Source organism: Tigriopus californicus, chromosome 10, assembly GCF_007210705.1.
Source record: "Tigriopus californicus strain San Diego chromosome 10, Tcal_SD_v2.1, whole genome shotgun sequence".
Taxonomy (NCBI): Eukaryota; Metazoa; Arthropoda; class Copepoda; order Harpacticoida; family Harpacticidae; genus Tigriopus; species Tigriopus californicus.
Window position 1 is genome coordinate 9,119,730 of NC_081449.1, and position 6,958 is coordinate 9,126,687.

Here is a 6,958-nt window from a genome sequence, read left to right on the forward strand (position 1 = left end):
GCCAATCGAGGATCGGCTCTATAAACCCGTTAAAAACCACTTTCAGGATTTCCACATTCGTTCTTAATGGTAACGGCAAAAAGCTGGAAACTGGGACGTAGAGCTCAAGCCTACATTAACTGACAGACACTCAGAGCGCACACAAGTGAATATTGGTAATGTAAAAACCAGCCTCCTTCAAAAACACAATGGAAAGTGTTTAATTTTAAATGCCTTTACAAACAGGTTTCTTCAAATTCATTTTAAAATTGAAAAATTGCAAGTTAAATGTCATTTTCATTTCGAACGTGCAAAATTTGTCGATGACAAAGGCAAAACGATATTTTCGTGAACATTATGGAACAAATAACATCGTTACTACCTTGAAAATGAAACTGTTCAATTTTGAATTTTTGGGAACCTCTTTTTGGATTTGGCTTTTCATGAGCTTTTCTAACCGCTGAAAAGTTTTAATTCGTTTATTTTGCACCTTTTAACCCTTGTTATATTTGGTATACCAATGAATTTGTGTTCAAAGACCGAACAAGTACACGAATGTAAGGTTAATCTGGAATGTTATCTAAAAAGTCTGACTTTAACGATGCTGGGAGTGGGGGTGGGGGGGGTGGGATGAATTCTAATTAAAGTGGACTTTTTGGACGAGAGCACGGCAAGTAACTTCCAATTTTGCTACTTTAGTCTGTTAGAAATACAACACGCTTCTACTTTTCTTGAAAATATTCAGGTACTATTCCGGTATTTTTTTATTTTTTTGAATTTACAATTCTGTTCTGTTTGGCATGTGATCCATTTCATTAACAACAGACCATTTTTCAGTTTCAAAATGTTTAGGGGAGCAATTTCTTCACAAAAAAAAAGCCTTAGTTCTAGTCTCTATCACTATTAATGCCAATTACATAATGTTTAGTAGCCCCGAAAAAGCCCAGGAAACTTGGAAGTCTGCAGTTCTCCAAAAAGTTATACCAGCCTGGTATTTCCGTGTAATTTCCGGAGATGATGGTCAAGGACCTCACTGTCCCTGATCCGACATGCCGTCAGAATATTGGCGTTTGGACATATTTGCTGGCGCCAGCCAAATTTTATCAACGGCGGAAGCTGACGACAAAGAATATGTTTAATCAGACACACCCACTCTAGAAAAACCAAGACGCAGATCTAATCAAGACTTAAATCATTTACCTCAGTTTAAGCTAATTATTTTCCCGTTACACTTTGAATCAAAAATAAGCGGCAAGTGCAGTAGGGGATTTAAAATTGACAATTGCTTTATGCACTGTTATGCCATTACTTAAATGTTTAGTAGCCCCGAAAAGCAAGAGAAATGCATTTTTGTTTAAAACAAGGAATATCGGAATGGCAAACTTATTTGTCGAGAAATTTCAAGCAAAAACAAAGCCACTATTTGAATTTAAAATTGATAATGACCAACAGTGCAAGAGAGAAGGGATAGCTACTTGGCTGGTTTCTCCAGGGCTTGAAAGGGCTCTCAAAATACGTCTCCGCGACTTCGGAGGAGTACCCAAAATCTTTCATAGGCAAGACTTGCCCAATAACCCAATTATCTTTGAGATAAGGGTTCAAAGGTCAATGAGCAAAATTTCACTGGTTCATTGGTTGCCAAGGCATCAGAAACTGAAATCTCATATCATCAGGGCCAGGAGACCTAGAGAGTCTCCAGTCACTGATAGCCTCCAAAGCAACTTGATCAGTAGATCATCAATTGCTCAATGTTCTTTTTACCCGGTATCAAGTCTAATGTCTGTTTGGTGCCTCGCCATAACTACTGGATGCATTGAAGCCATTTTGCGAGTTTCCCCACATTCAGAAATTGAAACAACATGCTCGTGTCGCTTTACGGAAATGGCAACCCAATTGTCCTAGACATTTTTATGCCTTTTAAAACTTGTTTTGCCCACTTTAAGAGCTATGTTCCGCAACATGAATACCCGAAGGGCAGACTATTCAAGACTATTTCTCTTCACAGTCCAGAAAAATTAGAAATCAGCTGGAACAGAATTAGAACATGGACAATTTTTTTTCTGGAAAGAAATTGCTCCCCATTTAACATTTGTTTTCTTTCAAAGTGTAAAACAACTTTTGCAACGTGTCTAAAAGGCTGCAAATGAATAATGGAATGGTAGGCAACTATTTCCAAGGAAAATAGAAACGAGCTGGATTTCTTACGGAATAAGAACTTGGAGGGCAACTTTTTGCTTTTTGCCATTAGATAAATGTTTAGTGGCCCCGAGAAGGAAGAAAAATGCATTTTTGTTTAAAAGAAGGAATTTCGGAATGACAGACCTTTTTCGGGAACTTGTTCCCCTTTACATTTCAAAGCACACAGGGATTCAAATTGGAAATCAAAATTTCAAAATCAATGTCGAGAAAATCAGTATGCAATTTTGTCGACATGCTGTTATGCAATTAAACAAATGTTTAGTAGCCTTAAGATCATGCATGATGTTTCCAAATCAAGAGATTCATTTGGTAACAGAAGGAATATCGGAATATCAAACTATTTTTTCGAGAAATTTCAAGCAAAAACAAATGGCCACTATTTGAAGGGATTTAAAATTGATAATGACCAACAGTGCAATTGTGCAAAGAGAAACATTACACTTCATTTTTCAATTTCAATTTTTGTACAGTCAATTGTTGAATGGAGATTCTTGATGGGAAGTCTATTGGAGATGTGCACATCCGATCCGTGCTTTAATTATTGCAGATTTGATGGGGTTTATGAATATACAGAGACAATGGAAAAAGGCATACGTCCTTTATGGAATTGGTGATATTGACTTGGAGGCTGTTCCTACGGCAAAACCTTGGAGTACAGAAGGGCTGATATTTGCAATGTCAGCCAGTACAAATGGGTAAGAGGTACGGTAGATTGCTAAATATACTTCTTGTAGGCGACCCTGTACTTGACGTGGTTCACTAATTCTATGCATGAGAATTTATGGCTTTTTGCAATTCCACTTCTTAATTTGCCAAGAGAACCAAGTCGTCAGCATATTGAAAGAGAGTCGTTGATGGAGGGGACTTGGATGTATAATAGCTTTTGGCAGGTCGGATGTATATAAATTGAAAATAATTGGCGATAGCGGGAGTGAAATGATAGAGAAAATGGAGCATCTGAGTCGCTCATAAGTATTAGCCTGCAAGCCACAGATTGAACATGGTACCATGGTGCCACAGTACAGCTTTAGGAATAACCTCGTAGAGCGAATGCTCCGGATACTGCATTGGAACTCGGTAGGAGATCCAATTGTCAGCCACTCCGGAGAACAATGCAGTTGGTAGAGTTGACATCATCTTCAAGGGTGCGATGGTGCGAGGTCTTTTTGAACATTGCCAATATACAAATTTTTCCTACCTATATGGGACAATATTGGAACGAACTCAACAACGAACAACTCAAAATTAGAGAAAATTCAAATTTTCATTTTTTAAGAGTTGTGCAAGGCGAAGAAACAGCATTGGTTGCTTCCGAATATCATTTTAGACAAAATTTGTATTCTGCTTGTCATTTTGTAGAAAGCTTGTTTGAATACCTCACGATCCAAAATAGCTCCACTTTCTCACAAGTTCAAAGGCGCATTGCATTGTTCATAGGGCGTTAGTCTGACAATAGTTCCTCTTTTGTTGACCTCGTTGCCCCGCGTCAAGAACAAAAGTTGGGGTTTCGCCAAGGTTCGCATAGTCTATGCATAGTTTAAGGGCAAAGAGGGTCATTTTACCAGTTGCATCTCAGACTTTGTTCCGAACAGAACTTGTTGATAAGACTGTAAGACAGTAAGTACCTTTCTTTTTTGTCCAAAATTCATTGACCCTTTTTTTAATTTCCTTTCACAATTCCAATTAATTTCAGCTTCCTCCCACTATGGCAAAGAAAAAGGGATTTATGACCCCAGAAAGGAAGAAGAAGCTTAGGACACTTCTCCGAAAAAAAGCAGCTGAAGAATTAAAAAAAGAGCAAGAACGCAAAGCCGCAGAAAGACAAAGAGTCATTTCTGAACGATGTGGATCAAAAAAGGACATTGAAAATGCAAGCGATGACGACTTGAAAAAAATTGTCAAGGAATATTTCGATAAATGGTACAACTTGGAAGGAGAAATGTTCTTTTTGCAAAGAGAGGTCATTCTTCGAGACCTACAAATCAACGAACTCAACATGTCTGTGAGCGACATGAAAGGAAAATTCATCAAACCTACTCTCAAAAAAGTATCGAAATACGAAAACAAATTTGCAAAGCTTCAAGAAAAGGCAGCCAAATTTGCTTTTGCCAATCAGCTTAAAGCAAAGGACAAATGAAGAACTTCTCTAAAGAGGTTGATTGGTGCCACTTTAAATCTTGCTATGCATTCGTTCTTCAGTTTGTATATTCATGACTAAGTTTAAAATAAAAGTTGATGTGTGGATTTCATTTTCATTTCTCAAAAACTCCAAAAGTAAGGGGATTTTAATTGCGTTGACGGTGAACACCCAAGGCACACCTCAAGCCACACAACATATTTTACCCGGACAAAATATCGTATAGAGTAATTTCAGGAGTCGCTTTCCTTTGAATGACAGATCTTCCAAAGATTTGACCCTTCTTAAAAGTGAAACATGACCTTTCTCACTTTTGGTTAATTTCAATGTTGCTAGACAAGCTCACAGTGGGAGTGTACAAAAATCGCTGGTTCCTTTGTCTTTTCCAAGAATGTGAAACCAGACCAGAACATTGATGCCATGAAAGTAACCATGTTGAGAAATTTGTCTTTCATTTTTCCCAAACATGACCTTTCTCACTTTTGGTTAATTTCAATGTTGCTAGACAAGCTCACAGTAGGAGTGTACAAAAATCGCTGGTTCCTTTGTCTTTTCCAAGAATGTGAAACCAGACCAGAACATTGATGCCATGAAAGTAAGCATGTTGAGAAATTTGTCTTTCATTTTTCCCAAAAATGCCGGTATGGCCCGCAAATACTATTCCTTTCTTCTTTTCGGCAATTTTGTGGCTCTTGCTGTTCTTCGATTCCACTGAGAGTTCTGAAAGAAAAACAAAACCATTTTCGAACAAACTTACATACATTTAGTGAAGTTTTGAAGTGGGTTCAGATACGAACCCAATCCCATTTTTCCATTCCTCAATCCGAAATCCGAATCGAAACAAAAAGTTCAATCCGACCGAATCCGAAATTTTCGCCAAATCGAATCCGAACCCGAATCCGACATTAGGCGGTCAATCCGATCCGAATCAGCTGCACAGCTCTACTCCTCACCCTGCGGGCCTTGGATGCAAGCGTCCCTGAACTTGCAGGCAGTGATGGCAAATATCGACATCGGAAATTTTTTTTGCCAAATACAATGGCAGTTCTGACCCAAATTGATTGTGGTGGCAAGTTTCAAACTCCATCACACTCTATCAAGCGAAAGAAATATGTGGTCCGACACCCTGCTTTTGGGCAATTTTTCAAGTGAGAACTGAGACAAACGTAACAGTCAACTAGCACCATCCGCCCATTGAATTTGCAATAATTTAATGATTTTGAGTGAGCTGTATTACAAAACTCAAACAAAAAAAGACTTTCCGAGTCCAATTTTGGTACTTTAGTTGCGAGATTATCAATTTGGAGCATTGCTTTGATTTTGAGAATCACGTAACTAAATGTGTTCAAAACCGATCCCCATTGCACTCACCATGCAGCCGCAAGGGAGCCAAAAAAAAAATCTTGTGAGTGTCGTTTCTCTGACTAGCCCTCTAATCACTACCATCCTAAACACCATGATTCATCCAAAAAAGATAACGGACTTTTTTACCCTTGCCTTACATGCGTCTTGCTTTCGATTAAACAGGAATGGATTGAGTAGGACTCTGTATCTAGAAGAGTACAAAAGTGAGATCAGCACACCATAGCAATTTGATTTTGAAACCAATGAGTTTACCTGGGCCCCAGATACAAAACGAACGCATTTACATACTATTCTCTGATTCTACATGTCATATACGGCTTTAGCTACCGCTCAGGCACCCTTTAACGCACTTGAATGTCTCAAATACCAATTGATGTGTCACTTTCTATATTTCTAATAAAAAATACAAAGTTTGAATCTGGTGTAGTTGTGATTGCAGATAAGGATGCCTGAAGAGCAACTTAAGCCTAAGAACTAACTTTTAAACACAAAAAATACAAAAATGTGTTTGGTTTGGATTTGGGATTCATGTAAACTCAATGTTTTGGAACAGAATTGAAGGTTCCAAATGAACTGCAATGGTGCTCTAAGCTCACTGTTGCACTCTGTTAATACAGGGCACTAGGATTTAGTGAAAAGACAATGAAACTATGTAAGACCAGTATCTAAATGAGTGACGCAGGCCAAGCTGGAATTTCTCTGATATGTTTGTAAAATGTGACAAGCACCACCCTCTATCTTTACTCACTTCGCAAACTTAGAATAGTGTTATAGCTTATCAAAAATCATTAGCCATTGCTACATTAACAAACAGGGCTTTATTGTATGGCTGTTGTGCATGTACACAGGTTTCAAACTGAACATGCCATCTTCAGCTTTAAACAAAATAACTGTCCATAATTATGGAACCCCTCGGTTCCTTTTAGCCTGTGGCTGGTTTGGCTTGGTCTTGTTATAATGAAAGTAACAAAGGTGGGGCTTCATGAAAATTGTAAGGATGTACGTTACGTTTTTCTAAGGTAATGCCACGTTTTTGTAATCACGCAACTAAAGTACCAAAATCGGACTCAGAAAGTCCATTTGAGTTACAAAACCTAACAAAATGAACATGTTTGGTGTAATGCGGTGAACTCATAGATAACTTCATATATAGATCGATCAAGGGCGCTGCGATCGCATGTTTTCGTCTCAGCTGTCGCTGGTAGAAAAAATGTTTCATTCGTAGTCAAGCTACTTAGGACAACTATGGTGCAAATTTGAATCGTTGACGGCTCGTCC

The 6,958-nt window shown here is 38.3% G+C and overlaps 1 long non-coding RNA gene across 1 annotated transcript; it reads left to right on the forward strand.

The window, feature by feature from the left end:
• Nucleotides 1-3,565: 3,565 nt before the first annotated feature.
• On the forward strand, nucleotides 3,566-4,422 carry LOC131887957 (uncharacterized). The gene is made up of 2 exons (XR_009374072.1): nucleotides 3,566-3,795; nucleotides 3,872-4,422. It is a non-coding gene; the product is annotated as an uncharacterized LOC131887957 (long non-coding RNA).
• The last annotated feature ends 2,536 nt before the right edge of the window (nucleotides 4,423-6,958 follow it).